Below are 13,643 nucleotides of genomic sequence, written 5' to 3' on the forward strand. Positions count from 1 at the left end.
AGATAGACAGTAGCATACCAATCATCGACTTGTCTTTTGTGTAAATATGACATTGGCAAGTACAACTGCAGAAATAAGATTATAATTTTGTATTATTATTATTAGGAAAGGTAAGCCTTTTTAAAAGAATATTTGTAAAAAGAATATTAATTTGAGTCTCCATTACAGGCTAATAAAACTTGTTGTACGTCACTCTGGATAAGAGCGTCTGCTAAATGCCATGTAATGTAATGTAATGTAATACAGCATATAGACATACATACTGTATGGTCAAAACATAAGCAGGTTTCACAGATGCCTTTCAGTTAATTTAATCATACCATAAAAGGACACTGTATGCAGTTCTAGAAAATTAAAAAAGAATTGTCAGCGTTTGTAAGTGGGACGTCTATATACAGTCACAATCTATCTGAAAGGGCTAGTAATAACCTGCCAGGTCATCAATGAATCAAACTTAATCTCATCAAGAAATAACCAGCTTATTTAATATCATGCTACTCTGGTTTTATTTTTTCATTATTTCTTAATGAAGAATTAAACTTCATCCATGCCACGTCATCCATCTAGTATTTACACCCCTAGTAATCTTGTCTTCACCCAAAAAATACTGGCCAGTTATAGGAGTTTGACAGCAGTCAATTCATCGCGCATGGGAATGGTTCATTAACGGGCGGAGAAAAGCGGCTCCAGTTTGTGTATGTCTGGGATTGGCCAGCGTGCAAAATGGATTTATGGTGTCACTCAGCACTGGGGAAGGACTAATGAGGGAGGGAGAACGAGCTGCATCGGTGTGGGGTAATTCTACACTCCATCCATCCAGCCGAGGGGCGGCCTACACAGAGAGAGAGGGAGAGAGAGAGAGAGCGCGAGAGGGAGAGAGAGAGGCATCCCTCATTATGTGTGTGTCTCAGGAGCTTTCTTTAATATTTTAATAAATAACAACATCAGCCCAACAAGAAATTAATGAATAGTATCATTAATAATGAGCCCGGGCCTTGTAGTGATAGGACAGATATTAAATTGAACCACTGTGGGGGGATCTCTTGAGACTTGGGATTTTTCCACAAGCAAACAAGGGCAGTGAATGAGGCAGCCGTCCCTCCACGCCAGCAGCTTTCACAACAGGTTGAAAGTAATAAAAGAGGATTTTCTCCGCGCTCGAGTTAAGCCCGAGAAAATCTGCCGGTGTAGATCGGTGTGAAAGCACTGCCAAATGTGATCCTTAATTAAACTTTACTTGAGATAATGCTGTTTGCAGTGGAAGTTAAAGCTAAAAAGCAAAAAAATAAATAAATAAATAATAAGAAAAATTATATAAATCGTCTCCTGCCCCTTTCTCAAATTCGTGTACTTAATAGGCTGGTGTAGTAATGGCCTTGACCCTAGTGAAATGTTCAGGCGATGTTTGTTTATCGCATTTGAGTCAAAACGCTTAGGTTCTTTTACATTGTTTTGTGGAATTCTGTGTGGTGCGATTCAGAAGGATTAGCCTTAAAACCAGACATTGCCTTAACAAGTTCCCTGCATATAGCAATTTAGAAGTTGTTCAGATTTATCTAATTTAAATTCTGCATTTGAGCCAAAGTGGATCTGGCAGATGATTCAGTCTGAACATGTGGTGAAAATGTAGCAAAACTAGAAACAAACAAACAAAAACATGAACATAAGTGTTGTTATGGAGGTTCTGTTTTCTGGATTTGGATATTTGATAACGTTTGTTTTGTCAGGGTTGCACTGTACATTTTAATCGTCTTGACCCAAGCAGCCATATCTCTTAAGGTCATACAAAGGGAAATTGCATTTTGCAAGATTAGTTTCCGCTCAAAATCTGTTCCTGTAAGTTTTAGGCAGCTTTGTGTTATTTGTCGATGACCAATTTTCCAAGAAAAAGAAAAAGTGTAGATTATTAAATTCATTTCTAGCACAATCTTCTGGAAACTAACAAACTAAAATATATGAACATATAAAGGTTGCAAATAACAAAAATAGATTACATGTTCTATAATCTACAGTACACACGGATATACTGTAGCTTGTTACTGATGAACGACAGCGGCTGACTAACTACCTAGCTATCCAATGAAGTTAGCCTCTGTAGCTATGCTAGATGTGGTAATTGTATTTTCGATATGAACATCAATATTATTGTTATAAAAGTTTTTTGTGGTGTTCCCAATAAAGAATGCTATGGCAGGATGGAAGGAGGGTCATATCTTCTGGTACTTTGCTTATCAGTGGGGTCATACTATGGCTGCCATCTTCCCTACCCTCCATTTAATTTTCATTGCAAACTTGCTAGTTCAACCATTACAAGATTTGGCCATGTGGAATATGTACTGTAATGACAAGGTCCAAGCATGCGTTATGCAACATTTTGAAAGGGAGGGGAGCTGCTTACTGTATAGTCTCTGTTTTGAAATTTATATTTATAAACAGATCTGCAATTTTAGGTTTATCCATGGGAAATCTGTATTTCACAGGACTATTGTAAGAGTGAAGGGCTTGTGTCAACTATTTAGTTTTGCTTTCTTGTCTCTGTGTATCGAACACATCTTACAGTTTCATTGGAACTCCTGAAGGTTGTGACACTGTTTTTAACTGATCAGCTGCACAGACTCTTGCCTGTGTATTGTGACTGCATGACTATTGATGCAATTGAATAATTGATCTCTGAAGGATGGCAATCAATTACCTGATCACCTAGTTGATGTTTGTTAATCATTCCACATTGTTTATGTGGTCTATTTAAAACTGTATGCTTACCATGACCAGACACTGTTAATAATTGTACCTGTCACTCAAAGTTAATGGCACGTGTTGACGGAATACAGACCTGATGATCCTATCCATTACATATGACTGTGTGATGAAGGAAAGGATTTACAGTATGTGGACCGAACCCAGGCCAAAATCTCAAACTAACTGCAACCGCACACATGGAGGACAAAATGTGGCAATTAGTCTGCTGGTGCTTTGTGACAGAATTACCAGTATTAAGCAAGAGTGATCTTTAACTGCAGGCAGTCCACATTCACTCCCTGGGGCCTTTTATAGTGATCTGAAACATATGCATCAAGGAGTAAAGTCATTGTACCCTGATTAAGACTGAATCTACTCTGCACAGTATTTACTCTGAGTTATGCTGTCACACAAAGTCCTTAACATCTTGCCAAAGAACGCTTTCCTTAGCGATCATAACGAATCATGGTTTGGCTCATGAACTAGAAAATGTTTTCTTATTTACTTATACTTATTTCCAGAAGACATTTTATAGAACAGACATATGAACAGTCTACGTAGCTGTAACATTGTTAACATGGTTTATCTCTTTGTAAGGGAACAATTGGTATACTTCATTTGAGAATTAATCTTTCTTGAGTTTCAAAGTCGCAAGTAGCATGCTTCATCCATTCATTCGCTCATTCATTCATTTCCGGTACTGCTATTAAATGACGATTGTGTTGCGGCAAGCCATTATTTTAGTTCAAGTAGCTAACCATGAGCAGAAATCTAAAATTAACCATGCCATATATCTAAGCAAAGCCTTGCGAAAGAGCAAGTGATGGCGCTGTACAGGTAAGAGTACTGTTTACAAGCTCTGTGCAGAACCCTCCTATGGAATGACAGTTCCAACCAATTAAACAAAATGATTGATCTTCCTGTGGAGTGGCGCCCCACCAAATTTAAATGCAGATTTTTTTCTTCTTTTTTGGTGCATTATCCTCTATTTCTAACCCATGCTCACATTCACATGTTATAATTTATTCAGAAATATATAAACTATTGCTGGGTGATATTAATTGAAGACCAGTGGCAAGAATCGTGCATGCTCATGTTAACCTCATTGTAGCTGTTGGACTTTGCAAATACCATTTACCAACACTATTACTCTGGAATTTCCTCTTTGTGTAATAAATTTTACTCTTTAGCCGTTAAACTCAGGATATACCTCCTTTTTAGCATATTACATAAATGGCTTTTTGAATATAGCATGTCTGATCTTGAGGTAAAATGCATTAATTTACAGTTAGCAGATTTGGGTCAGGTGCATTTACATAATAGTATATATTATGAAAACAGGTAAACAGGGGAAAAAAAAGAATTAAACACTGGTTACACTCGATCATGTATAAATTACCTTCATCGCATGAAATGTGGTCTAATTTATCTTCCTGTGGTGTTGTACATAAGCATTAGTATTTCAGTGCGTCCATCTATAATGCCAGTGTAGAGTGTGAAACAATGATAATTGAAGCATATTGTTTAATAATAAGCTGATTGTGCTACAGCGTATAAATTGGAAGATTAAGAAAATTTTTAATTATTATAAATTTGAAATGGTAAAACATGTTTTCTAGGTCCAATGATAGACAACATTTCCTTCCCAGACTTCACTGGGTCTAAGTCTTTTGTTGAAAATGGTCATATTGATGCTGCTTGTCCTGTCCCCTCGTTGTAATATTTGTTCACTCTGGTCTGTATGCGGAAACAAAGGCAATGTCTTTATAATAAAAAGTGGATTACCGTGCATCACAAGAAAGTGTCACCAGCTGTCACAGAGAGATGAGACCATCCTTCCAAAAGCGTCTGAATATTAAAAGCTAAATAATAAATTAATTGCCTTGTTATCTTCATTCTATCAGGTGATTAATATGCTGTTAATACACATGATACACTATGCAATATTCAAATATCTAGTGAACAAATAACTTTTGAGGGGAACAAGCATAAGGAGGAAATATAAATCAAATGGAAAGAGGTTTGTTATACACATATCCTTACTGTGACTTCAGTCATTCATCTAATTTGTAAACAATGGGCTTCTGTGTACCTGCATCGCCATTAATTAGATCCTGAGTCAAGGGTCAACTTTAAGGCACATCATCAGTGTTGGTATGAGAAGACTTTAGTAAAATTGATATGATCCTTCCTGTGTGTATGTGTGTGTGTGTGCATCCATGTGTGTGTGTGTGTGTACAGTATCATTGCAATCAAATGCTATATATGACACTGGTGTATGATAATGGCCATCATCTTTGCTGGTTTCTCATTGTTGTAGTTTTTTCCATTTGATAGGTTTATGACATTAAATTGTAAATTGAACACAACTGGACAAAACACAACTGTGTAACACATTGCCACTGGACTTATATTCTTCATTGGAACTTGTACGCTTTTGTTAATTTATTATGATATATACAGGGGGGAAAAGGAAACGTTCACACACTTTGGATAGAGCAAGTCACTACCACGGCTCAGCAGGAACAAAAGAAAGATCGACATCCTCTTGAAATCATTATGAAATGACACTTGTATGGATTTTTTTCTTCAAAACAAACAGCCATTTTAGACACTTAAATAGCCTATTGATCATTTTGATGGCAGCTTGCCTGCTTTCCCTTGTGATGCGAAAAATATCAAGATGTCATTTGTTTCTATAAAATATGTATATGCTGTATACACAATTTCAATAAACTGTCCACTGGATTACAATTTCTATGATCACATTTCCAATGTTTTTTGGTGTTTATTATAGGAAATCAAAGCAATTATCATTAGTAATGTGAAAATTCCTCTGAGTAGTCACCAGTGACCTCAGATTATGATCACAGCACATAGAAATAAATAAGCTTTTGTGTCTTCTTCATACATCACTTAAGTTTGTGAAGACTTCCACTTCTGCCAATTTTTACTGAGACTACAGTAGGGGTAAGGGTAGAACAGAAGCAGAGTGCTAAATCTAGAACAAACCTCTGCCTATGTTCATTGGCTTGAATGGTAGCTCTGATCCTGTCTATACCAACGTACCACCCTGATTACAACAAAGATGCTGAGAGGTACACATTTTTATACACCTCCTAAATTACATAATAGAAGCTGCTTTAGCACTATAACTTCAGAGTTTACGAAACATGCCCGAGAGTAGGAAATAATGTCCGGGGACTAACTTACCACCACATTTTATAGCACAGCATAACCACTGCATATTTACTATCATGCATGCCGTGCATTACCCATCAATCTATCCATCAAAAGCACTTCTTCTCAGGGTCATGGTGGGAGTGCAGGTTGGTCAAGTGACGGGAATTCACCTGGGACAGGTCTCCAATCCCTCGCAGGGCACAAACACCATTCAGTCACTCATACCTACGGGCCTAATTCAGCCTAACCTGCATGTCTTTGGACTGTGGCAGGAAGTCTCAGTATTGTTAATCACAATAAAAAAGTGTCACCAGCTATCACAGGGAGGTGATTGGCTGTAGAGCTGCTCTTTGTTACAGTGATGTTCTGCTTCTCTTCAACTACAGTAGGTTAGTGCAATATTGTTGCACCTCTGTATCTTACAGTATGTTGCTGGATAAAGTTATGCTGAAACGAAAACCAGGATTCAATCATTATGCAAAGTTTCAAAACTCAAGGGAACGTTGAGTGTTTAACCTAAGTTGGCATTTTCATTCGTAGTAGGTACAGTTTCCCAGTTCTGTCATTATTTGTTATTCCATTTACGAACTGAATTTCACTGAACAGAGCCGGTCAAGTCAAGTTATCCAGGACCAAAGTTGAACTTCTCCTCTTGAGTGTATAGTGATCTTATTAATTTCTGAGATTAACCAGCAACATGTGGCGTAATATATGGGGACATTTCTTGAATCAAGTCCACCTTTGCTTTGTTGACTTTCGTAATGTGTTGTCTCACCACCGTAGCCTTCACCCCCTGAAAAATTAGCGTCAGAATTTGACGGATTATAGCACTGCTGTTGCTTGTTCTAAAAGGGATACTCAGCAGAATGTGCTTTTTTTCCCTTTCATTTTCTGCTGTCTGCATGAGTAATTACCTCCCTGATTTCTCAGATGCAATTGCATAGCTTCCACATTAGAAAAATCCAAAGATTGATAGAGGCCTCTTTCCTAAAGGATTAGTTTTCTGATGTAATTCCACCGTGTAGGTCATTCAAAAAGCAAAATGGTAAAAAAAAGTTTAATTCATCCCTGTTTTATCAGAAGAGTATCTTCATCATCTAATCTGCTCCAAAGAAAACGTGTCTTTATTTCGATTTTTCTTTTCACAGTCTGCATTTTATGAGAATGCAAGGATTTGTGATGCACACTGCATAAAGATGACCGAGATAAGGCTACAAATCAAATGGCAAGGCTGCCCATCTAGATAGGAAGGAAAATCTGTTAATCATAATGGCCAAACAATGAACATTACCAGAGCAATGAAGGGAAAGGAGACTGAGAAGAAACCCCATTATTTTACTGGACAACTCATTTGCAAAAGATCATTTTCTAAAAATACTGTGCAGAGGTCAACAAAGTGATGCTTAGTTGTTATTTATTCATAAATTTTTGTCATCTGTCACTCTCTCTGGTCACACTGCTGTCCAGTAATTCGATGAGTTTGGAGGATGATTTGTGATGTTCAAGACGTAACTTTTGCCACTCATCATTGTTATGCAAATGTCAATATGTAAATATTTGTTTATTTAATCAATCACTGCCATTCTGTATTGTTGAATGAATTTGTTTGATTTCTGTAAAAAAGCACAAAACAAAACATTTCCCACCTTTTTCCTTCTGCAGCACACTTCGCACTTCACAAATTTCTTCTCAAAAGCGAGTGACATGCTGACGTTGATTTGTTCTATCAACAGTCAGCCTAAATGTTCTTTCAGGGTTTTAATTAAGCAAAATGGTTAGTTTTAGTTTGGCTTTTGTGAATGGAATTTGTTCATTTTTGTATTATTATTCATTTGAACTGAACATTTTTTTTAAAGGTTTTTCACACAGCATCCCTGACCTTGCCTGAGGACGCCGATGGGGAAATGCCGTTATTTCTTACTCAAAATAGAAAAATACTCTTGAGTATTGCTATTTAACCCTTTGAGATCACAAATGTGATTACACTGTTAATGCTGATATAACAATCATTACTGCGAATTGAAAGCAATGTTCTCCACTGGCTTTTTTATTTTTTGGAAAATCGATTTATTTAAAAAAAGATCATCAGTAATGACAAATCAAGTAACTAAAATGGATGTATGAAATGAATTACAACTGCTGGTTTGGACCACGTTGTTGACACTTGAAGGTAGGCAGCTGGTGGCACCTTTGACCTCCATTGCAATATTCACCACAATACACCACAACCGTCTGTTTGAACAAATGTGCAGTCTGTGTATTCTCTAACATGAATAGGTCAGCCAGTACCTTCATTTATGTCACTGCTGGTCAGAACCAGTCAGAGACGAGACATGGCCGTAAAAACTATATGTATAGACAAAACAAAAGGAAAACCTAGTGCCAAGGTTTCTTATCAAATCTCTCATAACTGTGTCAGAAGGAAGAGCATCAGACACATGCACTAGCTATAGCCAAGGACTCTACCCAACATTCATTCGCTCGCTTCCACCAGAGGTTAATGTCAAGTCATTCTCCTGAGAATTAATTTTTTCTCCTGAGGAATGTGGTTTATGATTATGGTTGCTTATTGGCTATCCAAGACACTAAAACACATTGATTCATGTGAATTTGGACCAGTAATTATAGAGAAAACGATAAATAACTACACAACTTCCCTGTGTTCAGAAGACCGTATTAGCTCTCAATGTTCTGAACACCTATTCATAATGTTCCGAACAGCACCTGAAGCAGAAGTACTACAGTTTTGCACTATGTTATGTAGGCAAATACAAAATATTGTTATACAGAGATACTCAATTTTTGGCTAGGGAGAGATTGATGATGCTGGTACAGTGTTTCATCGTTTTTAATGATATCGTAGCTAGCTATACATTACTGATCAAGTATTAGCTATTAATGAATTCACTTTGATGACTAGCTACTCTCACTAACTACTTATGGCATAGTTGTATTGGCAGGCTAATCTTTCAATCTTGGCACTCAAGTATAAGTTCACCCACAGGACAGAGGCACCCAGCTAGCTCCATCTAACATTAACAACAGTTTGCTAATTCCAGTCACTGAGCTAGTTCATAACCTTGCTGATGTTTTGCCTATGAATAAGATTTAAGACCCTGTAAATCATCAAGCATATATTGTATTTAACATCGTACTTATGGTTTTGTATGCTTGTATGACTGAATTATATTCATATATTTAATATATTACAAAGAGTCGCATAGTTAATATGTAAATATCCAGGGTGGGCCTAGTTTGTGATTGGATGGGCCAGGACCTGTCTGTAAAGCAAAAACATTTGGTGAGAATTGTTATCTTACAATAATTCAGGGAATTACCTTAACTTGTTTAATTGTTATATTTATGGCACACCTTTATCAGTCCTCTAGAAACATACTCCTCTTTATTCTGGCATGACTCATAGGTCATAGTTAAACAGGTGCAGGTGATCTTATGGATTTCATCAGACATGAGAGCATTGGATCGGCAGCATGTTAAAAAATGTCGGAGGAACTGGCTCACAAGGAACCGGCCTTCAATCTTCCTAATACTATGAAGGCAAAACATTTATTTATTTGTTTATTTGAGGTAAAAAAGTTTGAAATGTCAGTAATATCTTCCAGGATAATTGAGGCTCAGCCTCAGAAGCAGTTAGTAGTTTTTCGCACCATTCTCAGAAAACTCATGAGAGTGGTGCGTGAAAATCCCAGATCAGCAGTTTCTGAGATATTCAAACCACCCCGTCGGGCACCAACAACAACTGAACCTCTTGGCCTTTACAAATTCTTTCTGTCACAATACAATGGTGGTTTGTTATTTGAGCTCTCTTGGAAGTCAATTAAATATTTCGTTATAATGATTATTCTAGACTGTACTTCAATATCATGTACGTATATGCCTGGATGGACATGTGCCTAAAACTGAAACTAATATAAAGATGCCATTATTAGTAAGCATATCCCACCAATGCTATAGTTGTGTATAATGTTGGTGGGATATGCGTATGTTAATGCAATGATGAGTGTTTAATTGTGTGGAATGTCCCTGAATGGGGGCCCCTGCCCTGGCTCCACAGAGAGGCCCCTTCCCCCAGACAGATGATGGGCCTTCCCCTCCTTTGCCTCAGTGCTTTTCCTAACTGTCCCATTTTATTGAGCAAATTTAAGCTGTCACTTCCCATGCCTGAGGAATGGCTCAAACACCACATGTAATAATACAGGAAAAGTAGGATAAAATAATCTTGTCAAGGCTGTAGAAGTGATTGCTTGAAGTCATAGCGTTCAATCGATACACTAATTCCACAATTTATACTCCCTGCAACTGAAGAGGAAAGAAGCAGTGATATGGTATTTCTTGGCTCAATGACCAACTTTGACCTTCCGCATGTGTGAGAGTGGGATTAGCGTGTTTCTCTGCTTAAAGAAATCACCTATAAAAATTGGGATGCAAGATTTGACATTTAAGTCCAGACCCAAAACCTAAACTGATTAATTCCGCTGAGCACCAGCTCTTGAGCTTTCACTATCTTTAAAGCTACAAATCCTGGGTATACTGCTGAGTGAGTGAAACAATATTGCTGTTTGGGGAAATGGCAAATGATTCTTGTGCATAAGTCTATTTATTCCTTAGTCTCACAGCTCATTATTAGCCCTCAAATACATTGCAGCTCCTGAAACATCAATAATCACTTAATATTGTCCAAAATTAATCATCATTCAGTGTACTTAATGTTGAGAAATATTGTATGATACAATAATAAAGTCTAATAAAGGTTATAGTTTTATGCTGCTCTATATTTGCAGTTTTAGAAAAGTTAGAACTTTTCATATTCTGTAGGACTAAAAACAATATTGTTGCCTTTTTAACATTCATTTTGGGGTTACTTAAGGTATAGCCATACGCTTAGTTTCAGCAAAGGTACAGGGGTTTAAGAATATATTGAGTTGAAGTACGCCCACAATATCTATCAATCAAGCCGTTATATTACCAACAGCATGTACATTTCCATTAGAATATTACAGTGAATTTGCCTCCGAGCATTACAAACAATTACATTTACCTGGCCAGCAAGGCAGGTCTTTCCAAATTGCTTTTTTTTTCAGGAGAAGTGGTATGTGATCTGAGCAAGCTCAACATATTATGGTCAGCAACCACTGAGTTCATCTTCGTAACAGTGGTGTATTTTCCTAATTTAGCCTTAAGTTTTGCATAAATTGCCATGGTTTCCATTTCTTTTAGGCACATTAGAACAGTCATCATATTTTCCCAAACATTTGACTTAAAAATGGTATAGCATTTTTACAGCCAACTAGTTTAAATTTTGTATTTTCACATTTATTGTATCCCTTAGGTAAGTCAGAATAACATAGATTGACAGAAATGTAGCTAATGACCCTCATTATTTAGATAGTGACAGTATAATGGTTTATTATAATAAACCAAAAAATAGCTTGGAATTTGATCCATATACATATTCTGCTTACACCCGTTTGGAATTCATGTCCATAGAGAACTCCGATTAAACAACAAGATAGAACGTGGAACCGCCTATAGTCAGGAAGGAAATTAGTTTCATGGTGAATTTTGTCAACACAACAAGTGTGTGTGAGTTTAAGAAGTTTTCTCCCCCCGCCCTCCCATGAAGTATTTCTCCTGTCATGTCTCTTGTTTTAGTTGTATTTATTTTATTTTATAAGAGGGATGTAATGTCAGTCGCGGCCAGCCCTGTGACACTCTGTGACAGTGACAACGGCGGCCTGACTCCTCTGACTTTAATATGGCTGCAGACACAGCGGAGCACATGAACCTGCCCTCTGTGGGGGTCAGAGCTGAGGGTGCCTTCAGTTATTGCAGTCCTCTTTGTACTCTTGCTCCATTGCTTCAAGTTGGGTGCACTTGGAGAATGAGTGATGGTGAGAAAATAAATAAATAAACAGACATGATTGCCTTGTTGGGTTTTCCTCACTAGTGTTACACGAGTGTCCGAGATTTTCTTCCCCTGTCGAGACATCAAAGTCAAGGACATGAAGAGGGAGTGTGTGTGTGCGTGTGTGTGCGTGTTGCACACACGCACACGGGGGGGGGGTTAGCTAACAATACACTATTAGCACTGAATATTGTCAAGGATCGAGCCTACAGAGACCCATATTTTAATTAAAACTGAATATTGAGCTTGTTGTGAATGCGTCTCCTACGACTTCTTTGGGACTCACTGATGTAGTGAAGTTAAAGATGGTAAAAGAAGTTAAAGATGGTAAAGTTTCCATCATATTGTTGTCACTTGCTTAATGCGCTAATTATAAACACACATGCTATTATTCTATACTGTGAGGGCCCTGAATATCACTAATCCTGTATAGCCAACCATCAGCATAACTGAGAACTCTCCAACCTGGGGCATTCCCTGAAGATATTTTCTGCTTTTGTTTAAACTGTGGCACCAGGGCTTCCCAGTGATACATCCAGCTGAGACGTTTGTTGTTAGTGCAGTGACATGAACTATAGCCCAGACTGAATACCGGCGCTCCCTGTGCCCGCTGCTGAACTAGCTATCTGCCTTTGCCAGCTGTGTCTATTGTACAGTCCTCCAGTGCTGTGAATGTATTGCTCAGTGCTGAAGAAGAGTCTGGAAAAACAGCAGCTGGGCCTCATGTGCTTCAGGGAATGCAAGTGCTAGCCTGCACCCTCCAAAAGTGATGGAGAACATTGCAGGTAGGGGATGGGCTGATGATTATGATTTAGCCTTTTTTTTTCCTGGAAAAAAAAACTATTATAGGGTTTAATGTTCCTATTTTTGAAGTGGAACAATTAACCCTACAGCCTACATTCTGAGATTAGGCCTTATTCTTACTGTATTGACAACTTTTATTTGATCTGAAGGACTGTGGAATTATCTGTATTATATGACATTATGTTTTAAGTTTCGCTTCGCTGTCTTTGACAAGTGCATACCAAGATACCTTAACTTGTCAATGAAGGCAAACAAAAAACTGTGTATTGACGATGTAAGAGTTGACAACTGACGCGTTGGATCCTTATCATCTTCATAAGCTGTCTGGGATGTCTGGGATAGAAGGGGTTAAAAAGGCCATACTTGTCCAATCAATGGCAGAGAGCAGAAATGACAGGTGGGCCGCGGCACGACGTGCAGTGATGTCATCAGAGAAAAGGAACTGTGAGCCGAGCCAGTGGCCCAGTGCATCGTGGGGTAGATGTCAAAGCAGCCCCAGACCCGGGGTGTCCGCTCCAATCACTGCCAATTAAGTCACCCAATTATAAAATCATATTGAGGTGGAGGAGAAGGGGGTGTGGACCCCCGCAATGTTACGGAGGTGTGGGGAAACAGGGGGCGTCATTATGATCACTAAATGTCCACACTGGTCAATTACAGAATGAGATCGGCAGGGAGGGCTTGACCTTTGCATCACTGACCTCCTGGCTCGCACTTCCCTATGCACAATGACAGTAAAAAGACAGGGAATTTACTAGGTATTATTTCCTTCCTCCTGTTGCGGTGAATGGCCGGTTGCTTTAGTTTGCTCTTTATACTACATTACGTACAGTAAGGTCAAATCCTAGGTTATGATTGTAGTGAGTATTGCAATAATTTATATTAAGTGAGTGTAAGACACAACCAGAAATTTCATTAAATCGATATGACACCTGACTAAAGAAATGCAGATTGATTGTGATTGATTACAAAATGATAGCTTAGATCCGTT

The sequence above is a fragment of the Conger conger genome, chromosome 17, assembly GCF_963514075.1.
Source record: "Conger conger chromosome 17, fConCon1.1, whole genome shotgun sequence".
Taxonomy (NCBI): domain Eukaryota; kingdom Metazoa; phylum Chordata; class Actinopteri; order Anguilliformes; family Congridae; genus Conger; species Conger conger.